At 40.5% G+C, this 21,207-nt stretch overlaps 1 protein-coding gene across 1 annotated transcript in view; it reads left to right on the top strand.

Moving 5' to 3' along the window:
• Nucleotides 1–21,207, top strand: part of LOC124132281 (H(+)/Cl(-) exchange transporter 6-like) — a 110,103-nt gene that overhangs the window by 73,381 nt on the left and 15,515 nt on the right. The window lies entirely within an intron of this gene.

Here is a 21,207-nt window from a genome sequence, read left to right as displayed (position 1 = left end):
CTGTCAGTCAGTCAGTCAGTCGCGTTACAGGAAGGCGAAACGTACGAAGTGATTCAACTTACATCTAACACAACTCTATAGTTGATATATTTGATGTCTAGCGAAAATATTTTGCACTTTGGGCCCTAAAATATATTTAATCAAGAATGAGTGCTGATCCAGCCACATAGCAACTATTTAATAAAGAACGTTTAACACAAGGAGTAAATATCGTAAACAAATAAATACTTGAAAACAATTAAACGTGAACTTGACTGGTAACTGTAACATACAGTTAACTAACTTACTAACTAACTTGTCTTTTACTATACGACCCGTGAAGATCTGGGTAGAAAATAGGTCTTCAGCAAACCTTTGCGTGCCGTAATAGGCGACTATGCTTGTCGCAAGAGGCGACTAACGGGATCTGGTGGTCAGGTTCGCTGGCTTGGTTGATGCATGTCATCGTATCCCAATTGCAAAGATCGATGCTCATGATGTAAAAAACTAGTATGTCTGGTCCAGACTCGATTATATAGACCGTCGTCAAAAGCTGTGTGCTGCGTGCGGCGTTAAACAACAAACAATCAAACTTTAACTATATCTGTGGTTGACTGACCTTTGTATGATGATATAGTGGATGCTGTACGGGTCTATCTCCGTGCGGCTCTGTTGACGATGGGTGCGGCCTTCCTGCTCTCCCAGTCCTTGTACAGCTGGCCGATAGCGGCTAACGTGGCCTCAGCATCATTCAGGGGCATCCCCTCGAAACGGTGGCGAAGGAAGTTGCCGACAAGGTCTTCCTTCTCTCCTGGAAATAAAAGTTGTGTTTTGTAAAAATGTATATGACAAGAAGCGTGGAAACCCTTTCCCAAGTACCTTACAGAAGAAAAAGGATTTGATGGCAACAATTGAGTTTCTAGCATTATGGCGGATCTTTGTAAAAAGGGGGCAGTGGGGTAGCCTAGCGGTTAAAGCTTTCGCCCGTCACGCTGGTGGCCCGGTTCGATTTCCCACATGGGTGCAATGTATGAACCCAATTTCTGGTGTCAACCGTCGTTATCATGCTGGAATATTGCTAAAAGCGGCGTAAAACAATACCCACTCACTTTGTAAAACAGAACCGTCTGTGGTGCAGTATAGGTAATAGACGATGTTCAGGAGGACGGACCACCATAAGTGGATGTTCGGCATTGTTGTCAATTTGAATTGCGAAAATTTACATGAAAGCTTTCATTTATTATCTTCACCTACATCACCAGGCGTCATACAGGTGTCTTATCGTGCCGCACTGAAGGATGCTGTGTGACACAATGCAGTAGGTCCCGGTCTGCCGTCGGCTGTCTGCAGTTTGGTGCAGTCCGCGTGTCCATCGAGTAGCTGAAGCGTTCGTAACATGCAGTAGACAAGCCACTGTGTGGTGACTAGATAACGCTGGCCAGTAGGGGGGACGTTAATGACGTGCGTGTAAGAACAATGAGTTTATACAGTTCGTGTCGACTCAACGTACTTTTGGGTGACTGTGATCGTGTACAAGATGCTTTACTTTGTATATTGATAATACCATCGTGTGTGCATTCCGTGGTGTCAACGGTCATGTATGGCGGAAGGCAGTTGAAATATGACGCTAGTTTAAAGATTTCATAAATAATTATAAGAATCCGATGTCATAAAAATTGAATCAAATCGGAGGAAAGAACGATCAATATGAGACCCCGCTGACATACCCATTACGGAATTATGTACAGCATCTGTAACGTAAACCAACTAACAATTAGAGGCTAGAAAACGTAATTAAGAATGTATTTCAACGCCTTGAGCTTCACGATAAAGTGTTCTGAACATCCAACGTTTACGCAAACACCTCATTTACTTTGAGTAAAATATATGATTATCGAAGTAGAGCGTTCATCTACGGATATTAAAAGGATTCGCATTAGAGCTGCGCTTGTTTCATGTTTCATATATAACAAATTAGAATGGGAAAGCTGTTTAGTACCAGCACAAATAGCATATATCTAATTTTAATACAAGAAATATAAATCGCATGTTTCGATACCCTTTGAAACTGATTTGGATGTACGTTTCACAAGTGTATTCGTTTACATGAAACAGCGATCCCCTCTGCCACGACGGAGAAAGCAAGAAAGTTGCACCACTCAACCAGGACTTATTACATCATTGTGACAGACATACGTCATCCATTATAACTGAAACGAGCACACGGAACATCATTTTAAATTGCTTTTTATTGCAATCATCTTGGAGGCATTGTGTCGATGCTAATCGCTGTTATGATGACAGTGGTGTATTGACCAGTGTGACATGTGAGAAAAACGGCACGGTGAGGCGCGAAGGCACACCGCCAGCACGCGCAACCGTTGAGCAGAATTAACCATTGATCGCATATACACAATGAGTTTATATTGTCGTTGTACGGCGCATGGTCGGTGTTCGATATTAAGCGTGTAAACGGTAAACCAAGTGTACAGGAAGTTATATATAAACCGTGCTGTAAGAGGTTCATTCAGGGAGTACGAGAAACGATACCGAACGCGAGTTGACATGTTCTCAAGAGTAGGGTTCCGTCAAAGGAGGTTCACAACACCGGTGTGTTTCAATGTTTCTTACGTTGTCAAGTCGACAGTTCATAGTTGCACGACCACTCCTATCTTTAAACTTTAATAAACAATGCAGAAACCTGTAGGTAGTGGGCTGGGTGTGTGAAATCTAGCATCGTACAGGGGAGTACAGATGGGGAGGCCTGTGTTGAACCCCCCATGGACCAAGGGACATCCCTACCAATCCTCCTGTCGATATTAAGCAATTCATGATCCAGCGTGCGTGCATTGGGGCACCCCATGACGTTTAGCCTTAAATATTGATATGGTTCCACACTTGATAAACGGTCAGGCCAATAACGATGGGCAAGATGGCTCTCCAGGCGCGATGTTGGCAATCTTCTCCAACTTTAATGCCACATCAACCAGGGTGTAGCCGAATTATGTAGTCCCCGGGGTATAAGACAGCAACAGTGTGACCTTCGCGATGTTGTTTGCGTACCGCCGGGAGCTCATAGAACAATGTCCGGACTTAAATACCGACAAGACCTTAGTAGTATATCTCGTAGTAATGTCACAACTGTCTTTTAACTTATATCTTCTGTTGTAATTAATGTCTACGGTCAGAATGTAAATGTTTCATTTCCGCTTTTATTTCTTGACTTCTCTTTCGGAATTACATATTTCAAAATATCATATTGAAATCATTGAACTAAAATTCTGGTATTTGCACAAAGGTAAATTTACCACTTTCTGGTGCGACCGCATCACGGTTGACTGGTACGTGTACATATTGTGAGAGGATAGCTGAGAGCAGCTTACTGAAGGAGCTAAGACCAGCCGGAAATGAAACATTGTCCTTGTCCAATATAATCCTCGCTGTGATAAATATGCGAGACAGGCTGCAGGGATATACGAGAGACGATGGCAGTTTTTAAACATTCATCAAGGCTAATTTCATATCAGGATATACGGGTTTGTTTCCGGACTTAAGTAATTCTGCTCTGCAGGGAACGATATTCCGCGAATGTAAACTCCAAGAAACCCAAACCAAACCTGCATCAAACCATACGTTGGGAGTTCAGGTATGAAGTAAAGTATGTATATTTCAATGCCCTAGTACTGTTTATTTACCCTTGAACTGAGAGCTTTCTTTTAAAATAAAACAATCACTTATAATAACTTGTAATCAACATGACGTTTGAGGAAAATCTCCTAAATTCTCCTAACACTTTCATTTTTTATGATAATAAAAAAATAAATCCTTTCCATATTCAAAAGAAATTTCTGCCAATAGAGTCGATTGTACGATTCCGACTGTATCATGAGCATGTCTTTATGAATCACTATCAAATAGTGATGAAGCCAGACGTTCGCGAAAAAGGTGAGCATATCCTGCCCTACCTGTGGCACCCGTCAGAAACACATGCAAAGGCATGTCAATTGTTCACCTAAAACATGGGAACAAATGATACAAAAGTCATGTATACCATCCATGGGCCCCCTGTACATGACACACTCGCCTCTGTAGTGTATCGCTATAATTCAATCAACTCGATCTATAGGTACATGTATGTGTCGTCGTGAACGTATTGTAGAACTACACCACCAGCTGAAGCAATCTGGATAGCACATGGCGAGTACATGTCTTAGTTGTTGTATGTGTCTCCTGTGGGTACGAGGGCGAACGGTTGCAATGTCACATACGACGCTGTAATTCGCAATGCAGAGTCGCGTACCTTAGGTGTGTCAGAAAAAAATTGTTTGAATCCTAAATTCGCATTATTTATTGTTCTTGGTTTGTCAGAACCATACCCCTGCTCGCGGGTTTGACCAAAGTTGTACGGTCTGTATCAGCTCGGCACATTTAGCGGATAAGCCGCGACATAACGAATATCGTGTTCAAAGTGGCGAATTATTTGGATTACAATGTGTTAAGAATTAATAGAATAGATATCTCAAAGCCCGATTACATTTCATATATATGCTAAATCTGGGTTTCTCAATCGCGTCACCTTGTGAGAGAATCTTGTTACGTCAGTGACATTACCGACGTAAGTGTCATTGCAGCGTTTGAAGTGAGCTCCTTGCTGTTACTGAAACGTTTTAGTGAAGGACGGACACTGGAGCAAGGTGTATCTTATCAGAAGCTGATGATGATTGCTGACACTTCGAGTGGCCAACCGCCATGTCACTCGGCAGAAGGGACTCAAAGTACAATACATTGCCGCACGTAGTTAGCAGATGGAAAATCGATCTTAACTAATTTGTTTTTATGACAATCAATCCGCGTGTATGCTTTTCAAATGAGTGCATTTCGTTCAGCTAGAAACTAGTGCAGTTAAGACAGTTCTACAGATGTTGACTTATTCATATGTTAGATGTTTAGTCAAGCTATACCTTTCAACTCACTTATTAATAACAGAGCGACGTAGGAATGAATTCCTAACTTTCGTCAGCCCCAAGCTGAAATAATTGTTTGTGGACAGTTGTTAAAACTCCGTGGTTGCGCTAACAGCAGAATACGGTATCTAATCAATAGGCCACTGTGAGCTGAGGGGTCTGTGTGCTGGCTTTCTGTTGACTCAAAGGGTTTATTTTAACCTTGCTGAGATATGTATGTGCTATAGAATATACTTTGTGTGAAGAATTACGATTAAGCTGTCTAACGTGCAACGTTTACTGGAAACTCGAATTAAAACTGCCGTTTAGTTTCACTGTTTCCACCCAACGGTGTCTGTTGAAGACGGCCATTGTTATCGAAGATAAAATGTAATTTCTCTGTTATTTATAATATTTGACGTAGGTTTGTGGAATCACGACAACTATCAAGGTATTAAAAAAACATGTAGAAACACAGTAGATATTTTGATACTTACAGCGAGTGAATTTAGCTTCATGAGAATGTAATCCAATACCTCTCTTTTCATGGCATGATGTTTTCAGTATAACCAGTTTAGAAAAAAACCCATTCTACTTTGGAAATCGATAAAGGATGCAAACATTTAAGAATTTGATTTCCCTTCTCCTTAATCATTGCCACTGAAAGCGGACTTTCAGTTGACGGTTTAGTCGACACACTAAATATCAAAACTTTCTGCGGAGGTTTGCAAGGAAGTAAATCAGATACAGTGGCCGCGCCGTCAGGTCGCTACATAGACAAGCACATATACAACATGAGGTGTGCAGGGGATAACACAACAGTACCCAGCGGTACGTGATATCTTGTACATAATCCTATAACCACGCCATACAAACAATACTTGTGTAGCAGCGTGGACCGAGGTGTAGAGACATGTACAGGGACTACTGGCGTAACGGTAACAGAAGGTAGCGGTTGCCTGTGCATGTAGATAACGGTAACAGAAGGTAGCGGTTGCCTGTGCATGTAGATAACGGTAACAGAAGGTAGCGGTTGCCCGTGCATGTAGATAAAGCTCAAGCGCATGTATAGACACGGCAATATTGGATTTCATATCAAATTGCGAGTTCATTAATCATGGTTTTGTTTCACCCAAACCTTACAACAAAAGATTGTATAGATTGTAGATGGTATTTATGAATAATATTGTCATGTCAATTCATTGCGTGATGTGATTGCTTCATAAGACTGTAGCTATAAAACAGTAACTATAAAACAGTAACTACAGATGACAGTCAATATAGCCTGCAGAGAAGTACTGAATATTAAAACTGACTGGTAATCTACGAAATGTACCCAGCATTTTCGAGGTAACGTTATTCAACCTAACATAGAATTTGTTCATAAACTGGTTATAATGTGTTATGATATTACAAAGGCTAAATTTCAAACTACATAAAATCGCAATAAGCGATCTCAGTATTCAGATTAAGAGAAGAGTATTTCCGAATAGCGAGACATGTGTATGAAGTGGGGGATGGCACCCCTCATACAAACACACCGACTGAATGTCATGTGCTATACCATATTATCATAGCGGTGTTTTGGATATTCAACAAAATGTAGACCTTAAAAGACTTATAATTAAATCGTGTGACATTCGTTAACATTTTGTAACGACTGACTAATCTACTGAACTTGTAATGTTAGTACAAATGTATTACTAAAACCAAGATTTATTAAGTTGTACGGGTTACGAACAATGTTCCTCATGATAACAGGCTATTGCTTTTAACGTTAAACAACAGTTTCCAAGAACACAACAAGCAGTGTTGGGTGGGCATTGCTAACCAAGTTTTCATTTCACACACAGCCCCTCTGTCATGTGTATTATACTGAAGAACAAATTCACTAAACACTTATGACGCAGAGCATCAAACTAAACCTTATAGAGATACCTTGTGCATGTAACCTGATGAAGTTGTAAAGTCTGAAGTCCAAAGAGAGTAAAGTTTGACTTACCCCTCTTGCCGTACCAGTTGGCATTGGATGTAGAGATGATGGCGAAAAGAACAGTGCAGACGAGGAGAGTGACGCGCATCATGGTTCTGGTGGAGGTGTGTGGAGAACTGAAGTAAGCCTAACTTTGCAGGTGCGATGTAGCCTGTTGCAAGTCTGGACTCGGGGAGTTTGTGGCCGAGGGACACGCTTCCCTTCCTTTTATACCCACCACGAGAGGGTTCGCGAGTCGTAGGCGGGCTCAATGGCCAACTCAATTGAGTCTTGTCGCCTTGATTGGTGGAGTCCCTCTGAGTCGGCTAGGGAGCGATTCATCCTGCATCCCTTGTTTACATGTATTCGCTGGTTCCCATTCTCCTGTCATAATCGCCGTTTTGGATTATTGACCTTCAGTTTGCAGGGCACTTTCTTGATCTTTACCTCACTGTTCTTATCCGACTGAATTGTTGCAGTTGAATGTTATTGATTGCGTCAGCTTTTATTCATGTATATATTCTATACAAATAATGGAAAGGACAATTTTCGTGTCTCCTTTGTGTATTTAAGAAGCATTGTGCCTGTCGTATTTAAAGGAATATTATAGGGCCTGGTCTAGTATTTACATGAAATATATGCATGATGTCAGTCGTCTCCATAAATGTGAATGAATATTTACACCGGAGATGGCATATTCATAACACATGCCCTCACACTGATGTACCGGGGTATATGAATCATTCACAGGTGAAGCAATAATTTGTTTTTGATATATATTGGTTGAGGGAGGTGAACAATTCATTTCCACGTGCAGTAATACTTATAAAATGGTTACAACGTAAATGGTATTTCTTGTACAACATTTCACTGTGAGTGTATATATGTCTGAAACCAATCATGCTTTTAAAAGAACATCAATATCATGCAGATCAGTACTATAGCGCCTATTGTATGAATGTAATGTTGCTGATTCACTGTAAAAGTATTTTGACTCACTTAGTACCAGAACAAGAGTACTAAAAGTCGTCTGTTTAACGAATAGCATGCCTTTACCTGTTTATAATGTTACCTGACAATTATTCATTTATACAGCTGCAGGTAATGCTGAGACAACACTTTCACTTAAGTGTATAAGTCTAGAAAAACATTTACGCTAATAACTCCGAGATAAGGTTCACACATTACACCAACAATAGTTGGACACCAGACAGTGGCGCATGTTGTTTCGTCTCCAGGATTACCTTCAAAATTGTGCGGAATATTTGAGTTTTCTGTGTAAGCTCTTGTCTCTGAAAAGATAGTTTTCTGTCATAACATGTAGCATGGTATATATTAGAAGTTTTTGTTCACAGTCGGATTCACGGTACTGTAAACAGGGATGTTTCAGGTCTATATGCCCCTATAGAATGCAATGTACCTTGAAACAGTCAGTTCTCATAATAAAGTAGAGAGGCATCTGAGGTAAAATACAGACTGTTACTGACAAAGTCTTAATCGAAATAGTATTAATTTAGCTTCAGTCCATGGCGTGCCAAAGTCGATATGACGACCATATGCAATGCACGATATGTCCAAATCGGGGTAACCAGCAACCAGGCATACATGTTACATCCGGGATGGTATACCTTCATGGCATGACGTCACGCAGTCGGAATACTACCCCAACAGTGCATGACGTGTCTTTGTCTGGATAACAACCCTATATTACATGAAGTGTCTTTGTCTGGATAACAACCCTATAATACATGAAGTGTCTTTGTCTGGATAACAACCCTATAATACATGACGTGTCTCAGCCTTTATGAGAAGCCTTCGGTTTGGGGCGTGTTCTAGTCTGGAAAACAAGCCTTCAATTCATTACATGTCTCAGTCTGGATGACAATCCTTTAATGCATGACATGTCACGTACTTGATAACAACCCTACAGTGCATGACATGTCACGTACTTGATAACAACCCTACAGTGCATGACATGTCACGTACTTGATAACAACCCTACAGTGCATGACATGTCACGTACTTGATAACAACCCTACAGTGCATGACATGTCCCAGTCGGGATGACAAACTCTGCCATGTATGACATATCTTACCATGGATAAAAAGCCTTAAATGCACGAAGTGTCTCTGTATAAATACCAAACCTTCAATTAACAACGTATACAAGCCAACGTGTCAGCGTCGGGGTAACAAACCGTCAATGCATAACAGTCAAAACGACCATAATCATTAGGAAACTGACATTAAGAATAGCTTAGTAAGTTCGACAGCTACATATCTTTGCAGTATATGACCAATGTGTCTATAAGCAAGAGATATCAGGTAAATAGTAATATGCAAATTTCTTCTGCTGTGTAATGGCAAAATTGGTGTGGTATGTGCTTTTTTAACTAGCTCGTCTATGAACGATAACTTCAATACATTACTCTCATATACACATCTGACTTTACGGAAGCGACACGCCCAGATGAAGAACTTCGGTAAAAATTGCGTCGTATTATGCTTCTGGGATTATTTCTCGGATGACAAGTTCTTGTACTAAATTTATTGAATAACGGCGTCTGTTCAAACGCCGTTTATAGCAGCATTCCAATTTACCTGGCAGAGGAAGAACTGGTTCCTTGAAGAGAACTCTGGCCTCCCGCGCATGGTTCTTGATTAACAGACATCTCCGACCAAATTAAATAGAACATCAAATGTGAACATAATTAGAACATTGTGTTACGAAATACGTACCGATACAGAGTATTTTGTATCGTTGTGTTTAATACCGTAGTGATGTGGTGCACTGCTGAATCGTGTCCCAGTATCTTCTTCGCCCCATTACCTTGCCACAAATAACATTGTCAATCACATCTCTGTCAAGCAGGCGACTCCATTTCAACTGTAAAGCAGTCAGGATACATAACTTACTGTGTTACATGTATTTAATGTCAGTTTTCAATCAATCGCGACATATGTGGCCATGATTTAAAGGCCAAGTAAAATAAAATAAATATTGCGAATTTGTTTGCGAATATCAGTTTTTCTTGATACATGAAATCAATTTCCGAGAGGGAAAAAATCATAACATGCTGAAACCACCCACTCCTTAATCGGTTTCCAAAACAAACCTATTTGGGGGAGTGGCCTAAAACTGGCGCATCGGGGCAGCGATGCGTGACAAATGTTTTCCTTGTCTGATAGGTAATCCGGTGATTTTATAGCAATTACTCATTTCTCGCATTCGTAGGGCAAATACCCCAACTTGGGTTTTCGCTTTACTGATACTAGGGAAAATAGGATTTTCGCTAACCAGGCACGACACCGTCTGATATGTAGACTTGCTGCTTACAGCGTACGACATACTTTATGTCGTTGGCTGCTTAGCACCTATACCGATACGCCAAGAAGAGGTCAGACACAACTGAAACGTCAGTCGAGAGAAAACTGGAAAACCTTCAACCTATTCCAGTGAAACTTGGCTCTAATACACTTATTTCCAAGTATTCCAAATCATTGGCTTATATTTTCAAGTGTACCCAGTATGGGGATGTTGCCAGGAGTGGCGACACAAATCCAAATTAAAGACAGTTTCATGTGTGCACATATCATTTTTTAATACTTTGGTCAGTTTATATTTTCAAAGCATATTTCAAACGTTAAATTTTCAAGTACAGAAATTATTAGTAAATTTTACAATTTCAAATGCAAGTTTAGCATGTATAAGATATACGATTGGCACCTATACGCTTGGAGTACATAGCGAAGCACAAGCCGAATAAATGAGTTGTGTGTCATTTTATTTCCTTTCATGGCCATATACAGGCATCAATGCTCAATCAAACTTTATGAAATACATGGACACATATGGACATATAACTAATTTTATCTGCGGGCGCGCGGTATCCCCGCAGAGTCTGTTAACAAAGTCACAGCTCGTTGAGTTGAACAAAGGATGCTCAGTACATTAGCGAAGGATACTTGACTTCAAGTGGCCATGGGAGAAGATACAGCCTCAGCTTGTTTATAACATTAGCACAGAGAACATTTGACGAAGAAATATTACACTAGTAACGTTGTGCGTTAAATGCAAGTAAACACGCATATTTTAGTGCTTACTATTTGAACAACAATAATGATGGATTCTAGAAAACATTCACGTACACCTTTTGCTTGTACTATTAACTTCATAAACTATTTAGGCCTTCAATTTTAGTAAATCACAATCAAAGTATGCTCGGTGAACGTTACAAGAAATTCCGTCTGTTCATTTTGTACTTGCAGAAGAGGTGTTACATCAAGCACTGTCTCTCGCTTGTATATGAATGATGCAGCGACACTTTGATTCAGTGAACAGTCATGTATATAGCATGGCCATCTTTTTCATAGACATTCTTGGCAAACACTTTCAGAAATTTAGTTACAAAAATGTCTGGTATCATAAATCGTTTGGGCCACTGTACTCGGGCAAACAACAATGATATATTTACACGCTGAACATCAACGGAACACGTCATGAAAAATAGTATCCTTCCATGCCGATCGTCAGTCAAGTCAATACAAGTGGCAGTACCAAGCCAGTTGGTTATGATCATATGTGATCTAATCACTTTGGATGTCTCGGATCCAAATTTCTCCCCTATCATTTCAACAACCTCACATATGTTGAAGTGTCCAGTTAGGTAGTCAACAGATGCGGTAAGCTGTGATAACTACTGATAACAAAAATGTGTTGTGCACATCATCGATATTGTAAGGATGTTGCTGTCCGATCACCTCTGTGTCTGAGATATCGGTATTGTCTTTTGAGGTATTAGAAAACCAAGATGTAGACACGCATTTACGCTAAAGATATTTCTATCATTTTTTTTTGTTCAAGGGACGACTGTTGACAGGAGTTGAACACACAAACTCAGTTTTGTAACTATTTGTGTCTGACAATACTAGTATAGCATAACAAATATTTTCTTTAACACAAAATAATTCAACACATTGTTGGAAATGAAATTTGTTATCAATGATTAAGACAAACTGACTAGGCTGTTACAGACAGGTGTTCAGAAGTCCTAATGAACCCGGATACTCGTGACGTGTTTGTTCCTGTTCATGTACTCATTATGTGCCAAATAGATAGTCTTGGTAGCAATAATCGTGTATCTGCCCTAATAGTTTTCGTCTTCACATTATCAAAAATGAAAATTATCACGCCCATAAACGCCATCGTTCACTTCTGCCCCTTAAGTCTGTAGAAACATTCAGGTTCTACCAGATGGTTACTGTAAAATAACTTGGTTTATCAGGGTTATGTTTTGTACTATAAGTTGTGGGGATAACTGATGAGGTATAAGGTAAATATACTAGTAATGAAAGCTTGCTGATCCTTTGTTTGTCGTTGTACTAATGTCCAGGCTCCCTGATTGTGGTCAAATGGTGGACATAGACTAACATCAACACATGGAGGTAAGGACATAACGTGACCTTCAAAGCAGTGTGAGCCATGTGCTGGAAGGACTACCATTGCTGTGGACTAACCGACATGAGTCTTATTTTGTTAAACTATGTTTGTCCTATGCAGTAGGACGACCACGTCACTTTCCTTTACAAGCTTTGGGTAATCAGGCCACAATAGAAAGATCTCATGTGTTAACAATGAAGACCTTATACACGGAGACAATCCTTGGTTAACAACTAACACCAACTGTCTTTGTAAAGAACGGAACTGATATCCTTTGGCCCCTCTAAGGCAAATTGTGTGTAGATGTTTCTACCACTACATATTCGTTTTACAAGAGCATTTAACAATCATATCTGGAACATTATTTCGGCATGAACTGCATTTCTCAATGCTATTTGACAACATATGAAACGTCGTCAAGTTATGTGTGCGCATATAGTTAATCTAGTGCAATTTGAAACAATACAACAGACATTATTTACGAATTAAGTCTAGGTTGTTTATTTGTTGGAATATATGATCAGTCAGGCATGGTAAAGGGTTAAACAATAGGGAACAAGAATGTATTTTACTAGATTTAGTTTCCAAGATAATGAATATGATACAACACAGATATTGGCATAAAGGCACAAAGACATTTAGCCAAATAATCAAAGAGTACTCCATCTCAGCAACTGTCATGTCGGTGTTTATGTAACTTGTTCCAGTGGATTGGTATCAAAGCATGAACTCCACAGATGTATGATTATATTTCATCGTTGTTTTTACAGTTATTCAATATCGTGTTGCTTTTAAAACACACAAGATTCTTTTAAACACACACACAGGCACGCACGGACGCACACACACACACACGCCAAGATTTGGACACAGCGCAGCAACATTGTTGTTAGGTCCCGAACATGAGTTCAAGCACTCAGATGCTGTTGGTGATCATCAGGGAGAAGGAAACCTTACATTTTAACTCTATCCCTACAGTTAGTGAGCACAGGTTGGTTACCCAAAATTCCCATAGACAATCACATTGTAGAAATATTATTGGTTAGCGACAGTTTGATTTCAATCCTTTATTATTTGTATATAAAAACAACATTTTATTCGTAGACAGGCCGCCAGAACTGTTACATGGTAATCATTTGCAAGACATTCTAATTTTCAACAAACAATAAACGAATGTAAATGTTATATACTGAACCGCAAAAGAAACGTCACCATGGATAGATATATGAGAAACCTTATTTGTCCAAACACTGTAAAAATACTTTGAGACATATTAAAAAGATGAAACTTGGCAAAACTGATCATCAAGTGTCAAGTGTCTCTGAGAAAATGGCATCACAAGTCAGTATCTCGTGTGTCCGCCATGTGCATCGATGACTACCGTGCAACGTCGATACATGGAATGGATGAGGCGGTTGATGCAGGCCATAGGCACTTGAGCCCACACTCTGAGGAACGCCTGACTCAGTTCAGCTGCAGTTGTCGGCTTTGGTCGGACGTCATTCAGCCGTCTCTGAATCTCGTCCCACAGGTGCTCAATGGGATTTAAATCGGGACTGAGGGCAGGCCACTGCATGGTTCTGATGCCATTCTTCTGGAGGAAGTCTCTTGTTGCTCTCGCAGTGTAGGCACGGGCGTTATGATGCTGAAACTCGTGGTTGCGGCGACGTCCCAAATGAAGTATGGCGTGTGGTCTCAAGACTTGATCAATGTACCGAGCTGCCGTGACACCATTGCCTCTCCCTGGACCGATGTTCTGGAAGACCACAGGGCCGACCCTCTGTGCAAGACCAATTCCACCCCACACCATGATGCTCGGACCACCCCACGAGTCTCTCTAAACAACACAAGCATCCGAATAACGTTCCCCGCGGCGTAGCCAAACCCTCTCTCTCTGCCATCTGCTGTTAAGATACAGTAACGGCTCTCGTATGAGAAGAGGACTCTCCTCCACTGCTGGTGGCGCCAATGCTGGTGCTGTGTTGCCCACTGAAGACGGTTCCGGCGATGACGTGGTGTCAGAATGGGTCCTCAGTGTGGCCTGTGACAGTGGAGGTGTCTGCTCGTCAATCGTCGACGCACGGTGTCCGCACTTATGTGTCGCTGGTGTGTCTCCATGGTCTTCTGTCGAGCAGTTTCCGCACCAGTAACAAAGCGATCTTGAAGATGCTGTCGCACAATCTGACGATCCTGACGTCGAGTGGTGACCTTTGGTCTTCCACGCGGTCGGTCATCTGTAGCGTTGGTGGTCTGGTGGTCTGGTACCGTTGCTGGAGCCTGTATATGGTCCTTACGTGGACTTGAAATGCATCGGCAACTTGCCGGACGGTTTGTCCACCTTGCAATCTTCCAAGGGCTGGGAGTCGCTGATTTCTTGTCAATCTTGGCATGTGGTAGCAATTCAATAATGAAAGAATGTTATCCAATCTGGGTGGATTTTTATAGGGCAGGAAACGGGGGAACGCATGTGCATTTCAATTTGCACGGAACTCACGTACATCACGTTGCCGTGATGCGTTTGAGCGATCGGTTTTATTGTCATCTGCTTTATTTTTTTATCATCAAATTTCATTTTTTCGGACAAGGTATATTAAATTTTAGAAACTTTGACAAAAATAACCCAGATAATTAATTACCAAATTTTCATGCAATGTTACTTGGGTGTTTCTTTTGTGGTTCGGTATATAAACTAAATACATACTAATAGTGCATTAAATATATTTTTTCCGTTGCGTTAAGGTAAATGCAGCCAATATATATCACAAATACGTCAGTTGGACATGGGGTGCTCTAACAGGCCAGAACTTTGGTTAATGAAGATATGAGTTGACAATCTACGTATTGCTTGATCAAAACTAGCAAATATTGGCATTCGTCACCGATCTCTTTTAAACCACATAAAGTGCATATTATTTTACTATGTAGGATAAATTTCAATAACCTCCCCGAATTGGCATATAAAATCTAAATTTAAGACGATTACGCCCGTGGCATCTTTTTATATATTGATAAATAATAACTATTATTCAGCATTTTCAAAACAAATTGTTTTGCAATTATAAGTCGAATATTTTTATTTTATACAACCATTGGTGTTTTATATATCAGTGACACATTTGATATATGATTATAATTATTTATATTTCGCTCGAAATGAATATTCAATACTACAAGAAGCACAGAATCATAAACATTAAGGACTAAGTTATTGTACCTTAGTAGTGGTTACATTAGTGCCTCGTAGTAGACAGTAGAACAAAAAATAAATTAAATGGCAATTAAACGTGGAACAAAGACTCTCTATAAAAAAACTTCATTAATCAGTATAAAACACACACCTCGAGCTGACAATCCCTGCAATGAGTTCTGTAAGACATTAACACTGAATTCCCTTTGCAAGTCAAGAGAAAACATACATCCAAATAAACATTCCCTCGCTTCGCTTAGACCATATATGTCTGTGTCAATAGGCACGTGCATCTGATTAAGAACAAAGGAATCCAAGTAGCTGCTCATTAAAAGCCTTCATTCTCCAAGAATGTGAAACCAACATATAACTGATCACATAAAATGCATTCATTCCGTTATGTTTCAGCATCGTTTAGAATCGAGCTACATGAACAAACGGTATACCCATATCGAATTAAGTTTGGCCATACTGCCAGTAAATGAGCTTAGAAATGTCTGCAGAACAATCTGGCACATATAATTATTCTCGCAGAAATATTTGGCAGAATTTCCTCTTCATATATTTTAGATTATTTGTCTGTGGTTATGTGAGCCGAAACGTGCATCTGCCACGACAGTGACGTGCTGTGTAATGACTGCACGTTAAAACAGTGAGCACATTTCAGATTGGTTATGTTGTTTTCTTTAATAACTTCACAGCATTGTTGTGAAATCTTTAAGTGTCTTAAAAAAGAACACCTGCAGCCGCTCTGATGTTTGATTACAACAATCCAGATCGACGTTGCTCTCAAACTGTCACGTTGAAGAACAGCCACAACTTGGTGCACAAAATCCTGCAACTATGTTTTAAAACTGTCTGTTTGCAACGGACGTAATTTCTCATACCATGGGTACAAAAAGTTGATACTTGTTTTGCAAAAGTATCAATGTACGTGATCTATATACCAACGTGTCAGACAACTTTTTCAGCTTAGATCCTTGTGTTCATTCTGCCGACAACATGTTGTACAGATATTTGTTGAAATCTTGGACGAACACATGAGTACCAGCTGATGAGTGTGGATGTAAGTAGATATTGAAATTAAAGGGCGACGACGCATAGTCACATTACACACTAATGCCACTTACAAGCGGCGTTGGATACCTGTGATCTGTGACTGACATCACAGCGGCAGTGCCACTCAACACACCCTTTGCTGCCCTGTTCGAATGAGCCCAGAGCTTGATTTCCCCGGCTAACATGAAGATAACTAATTTGTCTAATGATCGCCAATTATATGTGCAAACCGGAATTTACTTACTGTGTTAATTCGGTGTGCTTTGCTAACTTTTAATATTGGAACTGTAAAAGTATGTCATGCCTTTAGGATCTGAAATTTGAAAAAATAGTTTTATGTTTTTATCGGACTTCAAAGAAATTCATTTTCATTTTCCTCCGCCTTGTGGTAATGCTTTTTTTGCAGTATTACAGGACAGCTACAGGAAGGACGAAACAGTTGTTTGCTTTAAGAAGACCTGCTGAACATAACAACATGCATATGGGAGCGGTGGAAATAGGTTTACCTTTATTAGAAACCTGAAACTAATATTATTCTTCGGGAATCAGCTGATGTTAACATGCCTCTGTACCAGATGATGCCCTCGACTCAGTTGCAGTTATTAACGTAATCATTCTTTGGTCCTATAATTTATAATAAATATTTACACATGCATTAAGCAAGACAAGGCAATGGTGATATATACAACGCACACACAGTGATGTGATAGAATTAGACGGAAATGAGTTGTCACGGGATATGTGTATGTTGGTGTTAGGAACAAATGAATGCTATTAACATGTTTGTTGTCATTTTAATATCTGGTAGTGCAGTGCAAAATTGTATTGATGTATTGATGTCCGGATGAAAAGAGGGCGAATAAACGAACTCCGAGTGTTATTGTCTATGTGAAACTCGATTACCGAAACGTGATATTGAAGTTCGACATATCCGGACTGGCCTGAAGGTAACACGTGATCTAACATGTCGACAGGACACGTGTGTTTGGTAGTGTATGTATGTATACGTTTTGTTCACTGTAGCTATGTATTTGTCCTAAATGATTTGTTGACTACTTCAGGGCTAGATGTTGCGTAATTTATAATTGACAGGAGTGTGTACAGACACTGTGTCCTCAGATGCCGTATACAACATGTCACAGTCTGACTCTCAGATGCCGTATACAGCATGTCACAGTCTGACTCTCAGATGCCGTATACAGCATGTCACAGTCTGACTCTCAGGTGCCGTATACAACATGTCACAGTCTGACTCTCAGATGCCGTATACAGCATGTCACAGTCTGACTCTCAGATGCCGTATACAACATGTCACAGTCTGACTCTCAGATGCCGTATACAACATGTCACAGTCTGACTCTCAGATGCCGTATACAGCATGTCACAGTCTGACTCTCAGATGCTGTACACAACATGTCACAGTCTGACTCTTGACAGTTTTTCATTTTTCAAGAAGTTAACTATTTCGGCACTTCGTGGTGGATTGAGTTGATGTGCTCTCGTTGCATCATTGAAACAATCCCCGCACAATCCATGTGCTTTGCAGTGTCAGCAGCCTGGAGCTAAGTGATTCTTTGAGGACTTCATTCGTCACATTAGTGGCTTGCGCTTGTCCTTTTACAGTCGATGTTTTCAGGCCAATCGCTTTGAATGAACAGAAAGACTCTGTTAGTGTAGGCGCTCGTGCGGCGACGTATCGAACGGGAGGCGCTGACGGCCATCTCAGGATGTTAGACAGAGACGAGTCATGCTCTACAACCAGTACCTTAAACGACCGTAAATGTGTGAAACTGTCAATGCATAAAGTAGCGCAGCCTGTGTGGCATTTGTGTAGCTTAACGTGGACGATGTAGAATTTGTAGCTCAGTGATAATAATGTCTTATTTTCTCTTACAAGTATGGGGGCGGTCGGGTAGCCTAGTGGTTAGAGCGTTCGCTCATCACGCCGAAGACCCGGGTTCGATTCCCGACATGGGTACAATGTGTGAAGCACATTTCTGGTGTCCCCCGCCGTGATATCGCTGGAATATTGCCAAAAGCGGCGTAAAACATACTCACTCACTCACTCTTACAAGTATGAAATATTCCCCAGCGTGCGGATAAGTGGTTAATTACCATTTAATATTTTCTCTTATAACTGATTAATTATTCTATGTACTATTGCCGTAGAATGCCCATTTTATGTTTCGAAAAGTGTTTTCGAGCGAAACCGCTTCATCTATTTCATATTTAGATCTATGCATACAGAATCAGAGTGCGATATCCATAAGACTGTATGACAAGAGGGATGACTTCAACTTTCCAAAAGTCATCCGTATGTCGAGTAATATTCCAACTAATTCACCCCTTGGTGTCCACATTTCATAACTTGTGATGTACAGTCGAGCTTGCTCTTTCTACGACGATTTCAAAGAGCGTTATATACGACCCTTTTCCCAACGTTATTTGATGAAAGTTACAACATTCAAGGTCCAAGTGAAGCTTTCAAAAAGCTGTATGGTAGATATGAGGAGGACATTTGCAAGTTTGACGCATCAGTGACCAAAATTTCCGATTCTCAATCGACTTCTGACTTTCCATATGTGAACGTGTTTGTTCACGTGTATATTTGACTTGGCGGTGCCTATGCCTGTGTTTGAGACGGTGCCACTGGTGGGACATCCTTTCAGCGAACTAGTTGAGTGCGATTCATAAACACAAGCGTTCCCAAAACCCTTTCGATAATCATAAGACATCTCTGCTGAAAACATAGTTAATTGTGCATTCGCATGTTTTTATAAATCACTATCAATAATGTGTTCGCGAAACCGTGTGCCTTTCCTCACCCATCGGTGGTAGGACATACACATGTTAGTATTTTCGGCTAAACAAACCATTGACTCTTAAAGATAGATATTTTGACAAGGCGTTCGTTCATTATTTGAATGGAGAAAGACCCACACTGTCGTGTAAATTGCAGAATTTTAAACATTTCACCAGCAATATTTGATCAGGATGTGAACACTATCTGTCTTGGTTCAGAAAATAGAACATAGATAAATTATTTCCTCGTTGACTTTATTTGACATTAGCTTTAGTGCATGCAGTGTCTTCAGTATTGAGTATTGCGCTAAAAAGCTGACAATGTATTCGCAAGCGCGAATATGGAGAAAAGAACAAATATGTGGAAAAGGCAAATTGCATTTCAGGATCAAAATTTAGCATGCAAGTGCTCGATGAATTGAACTAATCCTCAAAGCATCTCCGTTTGCTAAACGTGTTTTCATTGCAGAAGAAGCATTACAATAGGATCTAGTTATGGAGCATCTATTGCTAATTATGTTAAAAAGTTGATCACATTACGTCAACAATAGACTTCAATGAAGTTTCTTTTCAGTATTGATATTTCGTGTTTTCCTTAATTTCTTTTTTAAAAGACAGTGAGAGTAGAATAAAGGCAAAGGCTCAGGGCTGATACCTTTCATTCAGTCGCAACATATAAGTCGTGATTCGAAGCTCGTTGTTTATTGTCTGTGTACACCCTGACGACTCAGGTATACTAATTGATCGATCCTCTGTCTCATGTGACGTCACTCTACCAGGAGACTAGTATTAGAGCCTCTCTGTATTTTGCATACAACAGTCTTATCCGAGGTACACTGTAGTCACGTGTTGCACGTGAAGCCTCTCTTCCAAAACACAACCTACAGAGCTTCAATGTGTGTCTCATTATACACCCCTTTCATCCAAGGTAAACAAGGTAGTCCTGTGACTCATGTGACGCCTCTCTTCCAGGAGACTAGCTCCAGAGCTTCACTGAATATCTCGTAAAACAATCGTGTTATCCAAAGTGCAGTAAGTTGCCCTGTGACTCATGTGACGCCTCTCTTCCAGGAGACTAGCTCCAGAGCTTCACTGAATATCTCGTAAAACAATCGTGTTATCCAAAGTGCAGTAAGTTGCCCTGTGACTCATGTGACGCCTCTCTTCCAGGAGACTAGCTCCAGAGCTTCACTGAATATCTCGTAAAACAATCGTGTTATCCAAAGTGCAGTAAGTTGCCCTGTGACTCATGTGACGCCTCTCTTCCAGGAGACTAGCTCCAGAGCTTCACTGAATATCTCGTAAAACAATCGTGTTATCCAAAGTGCAGTAAGTTGCCCTGTGACTCATGTGACGCCTCTCTTCCAGGAGACTAGCTCCAGAGCTTCACCGAATATCTCGTAAAACAATCGTGTTATCCAAAGTGCAGTAAGTTGCCCTGTGACTCATGTGACGCCTCTCTTCCAGGAGACTAGCTCCAGAGCTTCACCGAATATCTCGTAAAACAATCGTGTTATCCAAAGTGCAGTAAGTTGTCCTGTGACTCATGTGACGCCTCTCTTCCAGGAGACTAGCTCCAGAGCTTCACTGAATATCTCGTAAAACAATCGTGTTATCCAAAGTGCAGTAAGTTGTCCTGTGTCTCATGTGACACAGAGTGTCACTGTATATCACATTATACAACCGTGTTTTCCAAGGGGCACTATAATCCCGTGTCTCATGTGACGCCTCTCTTCCAGGAGACAACGTTTAGCTTCAGAGGTTCACTGTGTGTCTCATTATTCAACACCTTTTTACAAGGTAAACTAGGTTGTCCTTTGTCTCA

Source organism: Haliotis rufescens, unplaced genomic scaffold (genome assembly GCF_023055435.1).
Source record: "Haliotis rufescens isolate VD_foot unplaced genomic scaffold, xgHalRufe1.0.p SCAF_13, whole genome shotgun sequence".
Lineage (NCBI taxonomy): Eukaryota > Metazoa > Mollusca > Gastropoda > Lepetellida > Haliotidae > Haliotis > Haliotis rufescens.
Note: the sequence above shows the minus strand (reverse complement) of the source record. Positions and strands in the feature narration are given on the sequence as shown.